Source organism: Hylobates moloch, unplaced genomic scaffold, assembly GCF_009828535.3.
Source record: "Hylobates moloch isolate HMO894 unplaced genomic scaffold, HMol_V3 SCAFFOLD_4, whole genome shotgun sequence".
Lineage (NCBI taxonomy): Eukaryota > Metazoa > Chordata > Mammalia > Primates > Hylobatidae > Hylobates > Hylobates moloch.
In genome coordinates, this window is record NW_026652279.1 from 6414315 (window position 1) to 6428950 (window position 14636).

Consider the following 14636-nt stretch of genomic DNA (forward strand, 5'->3'; position numbering starts at 1 on the left):
ACTTTCACCTAATTGATCTTCATCATTAAGCATTTGTATTTGGCCTGATGAATACCATCTGTAAGAACATCATTTTTTCTTCTGATGCTAAATCTAAAGTTCTAACTAGCTTTTCTTGACCCTACTCTGAAAGTCATAGTTCCACTTTGGAGGTGGCTCTGTATAGCTCATGACCAGCTTATAGCAGTTCTACGAAGGTGATCCCATCTTCAGCCTGTTCACTCACCAGGAGCTCCTTGTTTACTTGTCATTCTAGAAGACCATACTCACATTATTGCTCAGGCTTTAAAACTCCATATGAATCCCACTAATCTTTCCTTTGACTGTATTCTTAGGGCTTCAAATCCTTTTTCTCCTCCCTCTACTATCCTTGAAATGAGAGCTTCACACCTGGGGTTCAACATCATAACTACAAATGGAATTCAGAAGTGCTAGACTTCTAGCTTTGATCCAAACTACTTCCAAACTGCAGCCAAATTAGCAACACAATGTGTGCAAATACAATTTTATTATTTTCTAAAAGTGCACATTTGATGTAGACAATTGTTAAATATATGGCATCTTTAACTAGTAGGGAATCTGATAACTCTAGGAGTATTTTGGGTCGTGCCAGAGTGCTTTATGCTCCCTGAGTCCAGAATTTTCCCTTTCCTAGTTTGGTTCACACGTGTTGTGTTTTGGCCTCCTTTGTTAGTCTTTAAGGTACACAAGGGCAAAGGACAAATCTATTTTCTCCATGGTTACATAGTAGGCACTTCACAAATATGCCTTAAATGAGTGAGCTTACTATTGCCACTAATTTAGTTCTAGTTTTCAGAGCCAGGTTTTTTGTTTTTAATTTAGAAAAGCCATTCTTTTACACACACACACACAGACACACACACACACACACACACCAGGAATGATTGAAGTAATTTCTGTTTCTTACTGTATTATTATTACTCTTAGGAGGCAAGTCCTGCTTTAATCAGAATCATCATGATTCCTTTTTTCTGCAATGAGACATTTCCAGAGCTAGGCTTTCCCCAGTGGGTACTTTAGGATGATGAGTAACAAGGCACAGGGCCTCCCTTAATTGCTCAGCACAGCAAGTAAGAGTTACACCTATGCTGTGGGCAGTTTTGGTATCCTTTGCATGTGCTAAGGAGAAGGTAATAATGGTTTCCTGCCTCATAGGGATGTTATGAAAATGACTTGATCAATGAAAGTGTTGGCTTAGTGCCTGGCATACAGGAAGTAAGAATGTTCAAATCAGTGGGCTTACGTGAATCCACCCACTAGTCAAGGAAGAGTGGTTCCTGACTCCTGACCCAGAGAGCCAGTAGCAGACTAGCTTTCCTTTCTCAGTTAACCTCCCCACAACCCCACTCCATAACCAATTTATGGGCCTTTCTCCCCTAGAAAAGAAAAAAAAAAACAAAACAGCCATTTGTGTACAAATGGGTATGTATTTTTTCATACTCATCTTTACTGTTAGCCCTTCATCCCTCTATAAAATGTTTAATGTTTTAAACAGATTTACTCCCTACGGTCTGCTTGGATTAGTAGTTTATATAGATTTAATTTAGCATTTTCTCAAGTACTGGGCTTTTTTTCTGGCAGAATTTTTCAAATAGCCAAAACATAATTTTCCCTCTGAATATTAAAAAACAAAAAAAAGATTTTTACACGACAGATAATTTTTACACATGCAAAAAAGTAATTTTCAAAAGTAAGAACTTCTGCCAGATGATGCTTAATAAGTCTGTCCTAATGGTATTTATCTTAATGCTTACTTTCAGGAACAGTGGATAATACCGTATTCAGTCCCCCTGACAACCCCATGAAACAGGTAATGTCATTAGTCCTACTTTCTGGAGGAAATAAAGGCACAGAGAAGATAAGTAACTTGCCTGAGCTTGCACAGCCAATATGCAGCTGAGTGAGAGTTCAGTGCTAGGCTGTTGGATTGCAGAGCCTGCCCTCTTAAATTGCTACGTGACACTGACTCTCATATGTATTTATGTTTTATCAAGGTTACTATCGGATAAATTGTCATGCTTAGGGATGTAGTCTTAAAGAGTGGAAATTCAGACATTAGTAGAAATTCAAGTATCAAGACAGTTGGGGACCAGGAGGCCAAAAGGGAGTATGGTTTAAGGAGTCATTCACAGATGTGGGATTCTGGCTATCAGGACAAGTGGAGTTGAGGAGAATGTCTTCCCAGCATCCCAAACCACTCATTCGCCTAACAATTAGACTGGCCCTTGGGAGCACTATTCTTCTTCATTGGTCTCATTGCCACAACCATTCTCACCAACTCCCATTGCCCTCAGCTCAGCCCAGGTCTTTGTATTGTTCAGGCCGTGCTGTGGGCCCTGCTCTAAAAATAGCATATGGCAAAGAGGGCTGTCCTGTAGTTGCAAAAGTGGTGTAGGATTTAAATTCCCCATGATGAGCTAATTTGGGGGCCCGCTACAAAGATTTTCAGAAAACTTTTCAAAATAATCTCAACTACTGTGACTACCGAACACAATGGCAAGGGGCTGGGAGCAGGAAATAATACCTTCATTATCCACACTAATGTGCATACGTTTGAAACGTACAAAAATGTAGATGTGTCGCATGTGACAACTCGACCTGGTAATGAGATTTTGGGGCATCAAATCAATGCTAGTTGTAAATAGTGCATTTGCCATGTACTGCCTTTGGATTAATTAGCATCCATAACATAAAATAAGTTGTTTCCTGAAATGTAAACCTAGCAATTAGCGCTTCATCAAGTCCCTATCAGATGTTAGAAAAATAATTGGTTTTGCAGTTGTTTTTTTCCACTCAAAACAGGTCCGACGGTACATATTGGTGGCATTCACAGCAACATAATGGTAATAAACTTCAGCTACTGTAGGGCTCTTTGTACGCGGTGCAGTTACTAAAGCGAGAGTTTGGAAGTATGGTTTTCTTTTAGGCACGCTCACCGTGGTGGTGAGGGTGCCTACATTCTAGTTATGGTCAGTAACACAAATTAACTCATGTAAATGTTTTTAATCAGTGTTTCTTACAGCTGATTATTCAGCTCATTAACTCTGATCACAAATCTGGACTTTGGAAAACTTAACATTTTTTCTGTTACCTTTTACAACAAAATGGTGGCTGAGGTAGAGAAATGACTTGTTCTCTGACTGGTGACTTTGGTCCCTGCATCGAGGAGTGGCAGAGGTCTCAAAAAAAAAAAAAAAAAAAAAGAAACCTGACAAAATTCAAGACCCTCTCCTTCACACTGACCAGGTGAAAAGGGAAAGGAACTATCTAGAGACAGTAAATAAATGAAATATTAGGCACTTGTTAAACAACAACAACAAAAAAAAAGTGAGAGGAGGGAAGAACCATATGTTTAGCATATAAATATGTCCAAAATGTATTATTCAGCAAGCAAGTCTCATAGTGTTGTTAGTCTAATTGGGTCCTACTGTAGTAAAAATGAAATAAAATAGCAACAACAAAATCTCAGCCTGTGCTTAAAATATGATATGCAGAGAAAAAAAAGTCTAGAAAGGTGGATATACATTCACCTGTCACCAATGGAGTATTCTTACCCTGGAGTAAGAATTTTGGAGATATTTTACACTTTCTACATTTCAGTGGTGCCAATTTTTATACTGTTTGATTATTTTTACAACAAGAATATAGTATATTTTTAATGAGAAAAACTATGTTTTTCTTTGTAAATATACAGCTGATATATAAAAAATATATATGATAGTATCACCACTCTTAGGGAAAACTTTTCTCATAAGTTATATATAGGCCTAGCTTTTTCTGTAATATTCAACCTATGTTTCATTTTTTGAAAATAACCTTATATATTTTGCCTATATGAGAACAAATACAAGGAAGAGATTTATGATGGTTGAGTCAGGCTTTTGAGGGAAACTTGTGACTTAGAAATACAAGTATTGGATATACGGTAACCCTGGATTTAAGACATGAATGGAGAATAATAGCTGAATAACAGGAAAAAATATATAAGCTTTCCCAGCCCTTGACTAGTAAACAAGAAAGACATTTGTTTATTCATTCAATAGATTATTCAAACACCTACCGCCTGCTATACACTTTGCAGCTAGCAGAGGCGTTCACAGCTAGTGGAGAAGAGAAGCAGAAAATAAGCTAATACATGAACAAGTATATAATTAAATATTGTGCTAAGTATTGTAAAAGAGATGAAAAGAGAGATAGTGTAGATCAGGTGAGCAGAGAAAACCTCTTTGAGAAGTGATAAGCAAATTGCAACCTAGAGAATAAGAAGGAGAATAAGAAGGAGCCAGGCCCTAAAAGAATAGCAGGGAAAATATTCCTGGCGGAGAGAACAGCAGGGCCAGGTCTGAGCTAGGAAAGAAGGTGGAGTTTTTCAGAACCCAAGAAGCCCTTGCTCCTAGGGTTCTATGAATGAGGAGGAGATGATTTAGAATGGGGTTGGGATATACTTCAAAATAACTGAACAAGTGGAGTTGGAATTTTCCTAACACAAAGAAATGATAAATGTTTGAGGTGATAACTATTCCAATTACCATGATTTAATCATTACAGTGTATGCTTGTCTCAAAACATCACATGTACCCCATAAATATGTACAACTGTTATATATCCATGAAAATTAAAAAAAGTTTTTAAATTTACAAAATAAAGAGACAAAAGAATGGAATTGAGAGAGAGCCAGGAGCCAGCTGATATAGGGCCTTTAAGGTGAGGAATCCAATTTTATTGAGAGTAGAAGGAGTGCCATGGAAATATTTTAGGCACGGGCATGGCAAGATGCCCTTTTTGTTATTTTTAAAAGATCACTCTGGCTGCTGTGTGGAGAACAGTCGAGGAGGCTATTCTACTATCCAGATGAGAAATTGAAGTGGCTTGAACTTAAGGTGGTGTTCGTTAGTAGGGGTGGCAAGAATTGGATACATGTAAAGTATATTTTAAAGGCAGGATTAATAGGACATGAAGAAGGATGTTATGATGGGGATGAGAGTAAGGGGGTATCAAGAATGAGTTCCAAAATTATATGCAGATATTGCTCTCTCCTATATACAAATAACACCCAGCTAAAGAATATAAGATAATAAAATTTCCATAAACAACAGCAACAAAATCACTGGGAATAGAAATGACAAGAAACCTGCATGGCCTATATGAATTATGTTTTACAGCGCTAATGAAGACCTCAGAGAAGATGTGAGTAAACTGAAAGACACCATATTCTTAGGATGACTGGATATCACAAAGATGCCTGTTCTTTCTAAGATAGTTTATAAAATGACTAGAAAGAAAAAATACCAATAATTTATTTCTGTTATTTCGTTTTGTTTGAATGAGACTAATTAATCCAAAATTTTATTTGGGAAGATAAACAAAAACATTTCAAAAAACTTTGAAAATGAAGAGCAATATGGAAAATCTAGCATTAATGCCAGATATTAACAGAGAATTTAGAGCTACAATAAATTAAATAAATAGGGTGATACTGGATTGTAAATGGACAGAAAACCCAATGGGAGAAAGTAGAAAATCCAGAAAGAGATGTAACTTTGAGAATTTAGTTTCTGATAGAGATGGCTTCTCAAACTGATTGGGAAAGTCTAGGCTACCCAATATACACTGCCAGAAATGACTTGGTAGCCATCTGGTAAAACACACACTCACACAAATAATCATAAAGTTGAATTTATACTTCATGCTTTAAGTACACACTTGATCCATATCAAATGGATCAATAAATAAATGTAAAAAATTAAACCAAAACTGATCTAGAAGGAAATAGGAAGGAATAATTACTTTATATCTGTGGCATAAGGAAGGCCTTCTAATATGACTCAAAATCCACATGCCATAAAAGAAAAAAAAAGAAATATTTAACTGCATTATAAAACAAACAAATTCTGCATGATAAGAAACATTATGTCTTGGCCCGTTTTGTGTTGTGATAATAGAATACCACAGACTGGGTAATGTATAGTGAACGGGAAGTTATTGGCTTATAGTTCTGGAGGCTGGTAAGTCCAATGTTAAGGGGCTGGCATCTTGAGAGGGCCTTCTTGCTGTGTCATCACATGGCAGAAGGGCAAGAGAGGGAAAGAGAGAGAGAGAAAGAGAAGGGAGATTAAACTGCTCCCTTTTATAATGAACCCACTCCCTTGATAACAGCATTAATTGATTCTCTCTGTCCTCATGACCTAATCCCCTCTCATTAGGCCCCACCTCCCGGTGCTTTTGAATTACCAATTAAGTTTCCAACATATGCTTTTTGATGGATGCATTCAAACCATAGCACATCATAATCAAAATTGAAAGTTAAATGACAAGCTGAGGAAAAAATATTTTAAGCTCATAGCACAAAGAGAGATTTTTCCTTCGATATACAATAAGAACCTACAAGAGATACCAATTGATAGCTCACAAGAAAGGAAATACAAACAGTACAGATTTGTGAAAAGGTGCTCATAAAACTATACCAATGCGAGCTTTTCAGTAATCAGATAGGCAAACTATAAAGTTTGATAAACACAGTCAATTAATTACTGAGGCTTTGGGGGAGCTCTTAGGCATTGTTGACTGAGTAAGTTGATATAACTTCTAAGGAGGCAATTTGACATTTATCAAAACTGCAAAATCATATACCCTTTGACCCAGCAGCCTACATTTTATTTATCAGATATATTTGCACGTGTGGAAAATGGCATGCACAAGCTTCCTCACTGCAGTATCATTTCTAATGTCAAAAACAATGAAAACCTAAACTATAGCAGACTGATTTAACAAATCAAGATATTTGCAGACAATGAAATATAATGCATCTGCCAGAAGAATGTATATATATATGTAAAAACTGGAGAAAAATAGTATTACCTAATTTTATTTGTGTGTATATTCTAAAGAAACTCTGAAAGAATGTGTAAGAAACTAAGGATAGTGGTTACTGTGTGCGGATGATGGGGAATTGGGAAGATGGGGTATGCATTAATTTGCTAAGTGTACATTATGGATTAGTCAGGGTTCTCCAAAGAAACAGAGCCAACAGAATGTATGTGTGTACACACACACACACACACACACACACACATATACACACTTATATGTGTATGTATGTGTATGTGTGTATATATGATTTATTATAAGCAATTGACTCACATGATTATGAAGGATGGAAAGTCCCTAAACCTGCTGGGTGAATTGGCAAGCTAGAGACTCAGGAGAGCTGACTGTATAGCACCATTTTGCATCCAAAGGCCTGAGATCCAGGAGAGCTAAAGATGTAGTTCCCATCTGAAGGCTGGCAGGCTGGAGACCCAGGAAGAAATGATGTTTCAGTTGAGTCCCAAGGTATAAAAAAGCCAATGTTTCAGTTTGAAAGCTGTCAGGTGGGAATAATTCTCTTACTTGCAGAAGGCTTAGCATTTTTGTTCTATTCAGGCCTCATTAGGTGAGGCTCATCCACATTAAGGAGTGCAATCTGATTTATTCAATCTACTTATTTAAATGTTAATTTCATCCAAAAATATTCTTACAGAAACACCCATGACAATGTTTGAGCAAATATCTGGGCACCCTGTGGCCCATTCAAGTTGACACATTAAAATTAACCATCACAGGCTACCATAACAAAATAAATATCACTGACTAAGTGGCTTAAGCAACAGGAATTTATTTTCTCACAGTTCTGGAGGCCAAGTCTACTGGCAGAGTTGATTTCTTCTGAGGCCTCTCTCTTTGGCTTGCAGACAGCCACCTTTTTGTGTGCCCTCATATGGCCTTTCCTCTCTAGCTCTTCATCTTCTTATAAGGACACTAATATTGGATTCTGGCCCCACTCTTATGATCTAATTTAATCTCATTACCTCCTTAAAGGCCCTATTTCCACGTGCAGTCTTGTTGGGAGTTAGGGGGTTAGAATTTATTCCAATATATGAATTCTGTGGGAAACACAATTCAGTCCATAGCAAGGGATAAGGGTAGGAGGGAGACTGCCATTGTTCACCTTTTTGTACCTTCTTGGTTTTAAACTTCCTAAATGCATTATCTATTTTTAAATATCTTCAAAATGAACTCCAAGTTTCTGCTTCCAGCATCTTGGAGGATGGTGCCATTCACTGGGTTGGAGAAAACTGAGGAAAAAAAAGTTTGATAAGGTGGGAATAGGGTGGAGATACTGGAGAGACACTGCAGTAGAATGTCAGTGAGGCAGTTGGTGTCCAGGAGAGGAGTCTAGGTTGGAGGTGAGAAAAAAGGAATTTTCTGCATGGTTACAAAGTCAGGGGGAATGCATCAGGTCACCCTAGGCCGTGGTTCTCAAACTTCATTTGGCATGCATCAGAATTTCTGACGGGCTTGTTATAACATAGGTTGTACAGCCCTATCCTCCAGATAGCTGATTCAGTTGGTCTGGAGTAGGGTCCAAGAGTCTGCGATTCTAACAGTTCCGAGGGGATATGGATAATGCTGATTGGGGGTCCCACTAGGAGAACCATCAGCCTAGGGCAATGATTGTCCATTCTAGCTGCACATTAATATAACACGGAGAGTCTTGAGGAAAAAAAAAGTGATTTTTTTTTCCATTCCACTGCAGACCAGCTAAGAAAGAACCTCTGGAGACCGGGCCTGGGCACTAGTAATATTCAGAAGCTCTCTCATTAATTCTGATATGCAGCTTGAGCTAAGAGCTTCAGACCTAGGGAAAGCTGCCACAGAAATGAGAGAAGGCCAAGAACAAAGTCTTTAGGATGTCTGCCTTCTAAATGACTAGTAGGCAAAAAAGGAACCAACCAAGAGATTGAGAAGTGGAGAGACATTGAGAAACCCGGGACCTGTACTCTGGTGTCATGGAAGGCAGTCATTAACTCCCACCCATCTACACTGGGTTCTGGTGACACAGACACAAATAAGACCTACGCAGCCTTCAAGAGCTTCCTTAGTGTTAAGGGCCAAGATGCTCTTCTAAAGAAGTGATGGCATAATCAGTCCACTTCTTGATGTGTGTCCTAGAGGGATACTTTCTCATATGCTCAAGGACTCATGTCAGGGATGTTCATAGCAGCATTGCTTGTAAGAGTGAAAATCTGGAGCCTACCTGTCGTCAAAGAATGGTTCATTATATAAAATGGCATGTTCGTATAGTGGAACACTGTACAGCAGTTCAAAAGAGTGAACCAGGTAGACATCAACTTCCAAGGTCTCAAAAAATATTGTCAATGGGAAAAAAACCAAGTTGCACTAGGATATGTATATCGTTTATAGGAAAAACAATTTACACATATATGTGTTTGTGTATAAAGATATAAAAAAGGTCTAGAAGGATGTACTCCAAATTCTTATCTGGTGAACGGAAGAGGGGTCAAGTTTGTGCAGGATAGGTAAAAGCATTTTAGATTTTTTGGTAATGCTCTTAAAATTGTTAAGCCTTTAGGATTAATGCACATATTGAACTACCTCAATGTTGACTAATTTAAACTTTTAAACGTTGCTTACAAATGTCAGCAACACCTATCAACTCTAAAGTTAATGTATGTATACACTAGAATTTTTGACTTTGTGTGGGGTTCTGAAATAATGCAATCTATATCCCCTTCTGATTTCTGGGTTAATTCAAAGTCTTCACTGACCAGAAGGAATGTATCTCCCAATCCTTTTCCTAAACCAAAATAGGGCAAAAACTATAATTAAAAGAAAGAAGAAAAAAATGAAAACATTGCTTAGCCATTACTCTTCTGTGAATCTGTCTGCAAAAAAAAGTGTGTTTAAAATAGCATTTCAAAGATACATACAGACATCATCGTTTCCCCAGAGTCTTGACTGGCAGACATATTACAGTTATTTAGTCAGGAGGCTGCACTGAATGCAGCTCTGAAAATGTAACCAAGATTTGTATGTTGCAGGCCTCCACCTTTATACAGCAGGTAAATGATGCTGGAAGATTCTGTACATAAAGATAAAGAAAGTCACTGAAGCTTACTTTAGTCTGAATATACTTTTGACTTTTAGAAAGACAAATACCTTGGAGCTACCTGTATTGAGAAACCTCAGTTGTCTCCCTGGAAAGCAATGACTTCTAAATTCTCAAATATTCATTTTCAGAGTGGGAAGACAATCTCCGCATGTGTTAAGTTCTAGATGAGCAAGGACCTTACCTGTATCATTGGCATTGTATCTCCAGTGGCTAGCATAGCACCTGGCATATAGTATCTGCTCAGTAAGTATTTGTGGAATGAATGCAGCCACACAAAAGAAAGAGAAAAATAAAATCATGAATGAATTCTGTAAGATGTTGAGCAAAAGAAATCAAACAGAAAAATACATCCTACATTTTCCGTTTATGTAATGTTATTAAAACAGACAGAATTAATTGATAGTGATAGAAAGTGGTTACTTTGAGGGAGTAGTGTTTGGGAGGGAATAATGGAAGCTAATGGGATGCTGGTCATGTTCTGTTACTTGATTGGAGTGGTGGTTGCATGTATGTGTTCACTTTGTGAAAAGTCATTAAGCTCTACAATTATGATTTGTGCACTTTGCATGTTGTTTTTAAGATTTATTTAACATAAATCAAATCAACTTTTTCCAGAAAAAGAAAAATCACTGTCAAATAAAAGCAAGTAACTGAGGTTTTGAAATTTTGATCCTTTATGTTGTGGTTGATCTTATCTTTGGAAAATTATTTTCCATCTCTAAACGTATTTTCATTTCACATTTCTGAAGATATAAAGTGTGTAACCTCACCTCCAGGGCTTAAAGGCTTAGCTCTCCCTGTTCTGAGGCCTTTGCTCTTTCTTATCAGAATTCAGCTGATGGTAAAACAGCTCTTGGAGGATTGGAGGCAGCTCTGCTATTTGTTTGTTAGCACCCATGCCTTTTCTTGCCCCTAATCTTTTGAAATTTTCAAACACTTAAACAGACAAGAGAGAATAGTGAAAGAAAACCAGAAACTTCAGAACTGTGCAATTTAGGAAAAATATGTGACATTTCCCACCATTTAATACCACCAGACTCACTAAATTTTCTAATGTTTTCTCTTCTGTCTCCTTCTTTCTTTCTCTCCCTCATTCCCTTTTTGATAAAATGAACAAAAACATTTTAAAAATCCTTGAACCTAGTAACTCAGAAATTTAACATAGACACATGTGCATGTACGCAGGCGCGCGCGCGCACGCACACACACACACACACACACAGACACACACACACGTCCATGGACAAAGTGATATATTTACAAGGTAATTCACAGCTACAGTGTATGAATGGCAATAGGTTAAAGGCAACCTAAATGCCTTAACCAATGAAAAGGGGACTAGTTAAGTATATGACATTTAACAATAGAAAAGTGTGCTTCTATAAAAAAGAATGAAGAAGCTCTCTGTGTTCAAGATCTTTAGATAAGTGGACTAAATCTTAGATAAGTGGAAAATATCAGGTTCAGAGCAGTGTGTTTAGACTACGGTACTTATGAGTGCATAAATTATTCTAGGAGGATGTACAAGGAACTGAATATTTGTTTGTCCCAGAGGGGGATGGTATACACGGGCATGAGAGACTTTCTCCCGTATACCCAGTGGTTCCTTTGATATTTGAACCATATTATGTATTGTCACATCAAAAATAAAATTTTAAATACATATAAAATAATACTTTGGGCAAGAAACCCCCGATTTTGCCAAGGATGTGGAACGATGGTATAAACTCACAAAGTACTATTGGAAGGGTAAATTCAGACAACATAACAAGAAGGTAGTTTGTCAAAACATGTCAAAAGCTTCCAAATTTTCCTTTTGAATACATATTTCTGGTCCTAAGAATTTATTTTTAAGAATATAAACTTGCAATGAATGTATGGCTATAATGGAGCACACTGAAGGCCTGGACTGCAGAAATATTGGGTAAAAGCTAGACACATAAGGCCGAGGCTGGTGGATCACGAGGTCAAGAGATCAAGACCATCCTGGCCAGCATGGTGAAACGCTGTCCCTACTGAAAATACAAAAATTAGCTGGTTGTGGTGGCACGTGACTGTAGTCCCAGCTACTCAGGAGGCTGAGGCAGAAGAATCGTCTGAACCTGGGAGGCGGAGGTTGCAGTGAGCCGAGATTGCGCCACTGAACTCCAGCCTGGCGACAGAACGAGACTCAAGCCTCAAAAAAACAAAACAAAACAAAACAAAACTAGATGTATAAAATAGAGGTTCCACAACGAGAGCACATTGACACAAGGAGGGGAACAACACACACTGGAGCCTGTTGAGGGGACAGTGGTGGAAGGGAGAGTGTCAGGAAAAACAGCTAATGTGTGTGGGGCTTAAGGCCTAGGTGATGGGTTGATAGGTGCAGCAAACCACCATGGCACATGTTTACCTAACAAACCTGCACATCCTGCACATGTATCCTGGAACTTAAAAAGAAAATTAAATTAAATTTAAAAATTAAAAATTAAAAAACTAAAAGAGAGGTTCTGCATAAATTATGGTAAAGCTATATATTAAAAAAGCAATTTTGGAATATTTAATGACAGAGGAAATTATTCATAATATTAAGTGAAAAGTATACAGCATGTACATCCTAATACTATTTGTTGCCAAAAATGCATCTATATAGCTTTGTGTAGGTATGCTCACATGTGTACAAAACCAAAATTTAACACTTTTATTCTAGGTAATAGAATAATGGATTTTGTTTTTAAATTTTCATTCTTATATGGATTTCCAAAAGGAATTATACTAGGCTTATGTTTTATGCTAGAAAATTTATAATAAAAGAATTAGGCCAGGCGTGGTGGCTCACGCCTGTAATCCCAGCACTTTGGAAGGCCAAGGTAGGCGGATCACCTAAGGTCAGGAGTTTGAGACCAGCCTGGCCAACATGGTGAAACCCAGTCTCTATTAAAAATACAAAAATTAGCTTGGCGTGGTGGTGCGTGCCTGTAGTCCCAGCTACTCGGGAGGCTGAGGCAGGAGAACTGCTTGAACCCAGGTAGTAGAGGTCGCAGTGAGCCGAGATTGTGCCATTGCACTCCAGCCCTGGCAACAGAGCGAGACTCCGTCTCAAAAAAAAAAAAAAAAAAAAATTAATGAGGATATTTTCTGAAGGTACTACAAGTAAATCCTGCCAAAATATCATAAGTGTGGTCCTGATAATTCAGCTGCATAAAAATCAGCACTGCATTAAATTGAGGTTGATGAAACGACAGAATTGAGACTTCTGAGACGGACAAGAGCCAGTTGCCAATCACTTTATATCCAAAGTGGTATTGTGAAGGGATGCGTGATCATGGGCACTGTCTCCATATGGAACGTGTTAACACTTTCTGAGAATTGTTACTTTCAGACTGAACTATTTTTATTCTTTTTAGGAAGTATGTAAATATCCCAAATCAAAAACAATACACATAATACATATATAACGCACACACACACACACACATATATATATATATATATGAATGGTGATATAATGCTTTTAAAAACTACTTCTAATCAAATTACGCCTACAATATTATTTTTCTTTTTTATTACTTTTTTATCAAGATTCCCATAGCATAAAATTAACCATTTTTAAGTGAATCATTAGCATTTAGCACATTCACAATGTTGTATAACCACCACCTCCACCTAGTTCCAAAACATCTTAATTATCCCAAAAAGAAACCCTGCACACATTAAGCGGTTGCTTCCCATTTCTCTCTTTCCCCAGCCCCTGGCAAACACCAATCTGCATTCTGCCTCTATTCTGGACATTCCATAGAAATGGAATCATACAATATGTGGCCTTTTGTGTCTAGCTTCTTTCACATACTGTGTTTTCAAGGTTGATCTATATTGTAGCATGTACCAGTACTTTATTCCTTTTGATGGCTGAATAATATTCCATTGTATGAATATACCACAATTTGTTCATCCATTCATTCAAGATGGACATTTGGGCTATTATTTTGACTATTGTGGATAGTGCTGCGATGAACATTTGTGTACACATATCTATTTTGATTCCCTGATTTCAATTCTTTTGTGTCCGTGTCGAGGAGTGGAATTACCAGGTGATATGGTAATTGTAAGTTTAACTGTTTTTTTTTTGAGACGGAGTCTCGCTCTGTCGCCCAGGCTGGAGTGCAGTGGCGCAATCTCGGCTCACTGCAAGCTCCTCCTCCCGGGTTCACGCCATTCTCCTGCCTCAGCCTCTCCGAGTAGCTGGGACTACAGGTGCCCGCCACCACGCCCGGCTAATTTTTTTTTGTATTTTTAGTAGAGACGGGGTTTCCCCATGGTCTCGATCTCCTGACCTCGTGATCCGCCCGCCTCAGCCTCCCAAAGCGCTGGGATTACAAGCGTGAGCCACTGCGCCCGGCCTAAGTTTAACTGTTTAAGGAACCACCAAACTGTTTTCCACATGGCTGTTATATTTTAAATTCCCACCAGAAATGTTCAAGTGTCCCAATATCTCTACATTCTCTCCAACACTTTTTATTTTCCATTTTCAAAAAATAGCAATCCTAGTGGGTGTGAAATGGTACCTCACTTTGGTTTTGATATGCATTTTTCTAAATGATTAATGACATTGGGCATAATGGCTTATTGGCCATTTGTATATCTTCAGAGAAAGGGATATTCAAGTTTTTTCCTCATTTTT

At 37.9% G+C, this 14636-nt stretch overlaps 1 long non-coding RNA gene across 2 annotated transcripts in view; it reads left to right on the forward strand.

Annotated features, from left to right (window-relative positions):
* Positions 1-14636, forward strand: part of LOC131383209 (uncharacterized) — a 52755-nt gene that overhangs the window by 785 nt on the left and 37334 nt on the right. For both annotated transcript variants that reach the window (XR_009213041.1, XR_009213040.1), the window contains exons 2-3: positions 1782-1831; positions 10102-10216. This is a non-coding gene — a long non-coding RNA (uncharacterized LOC131383209). The remainder of the gene's footprint in view (positions 1-1781; positions 1832-10101; positions 10217-14636) is intronic.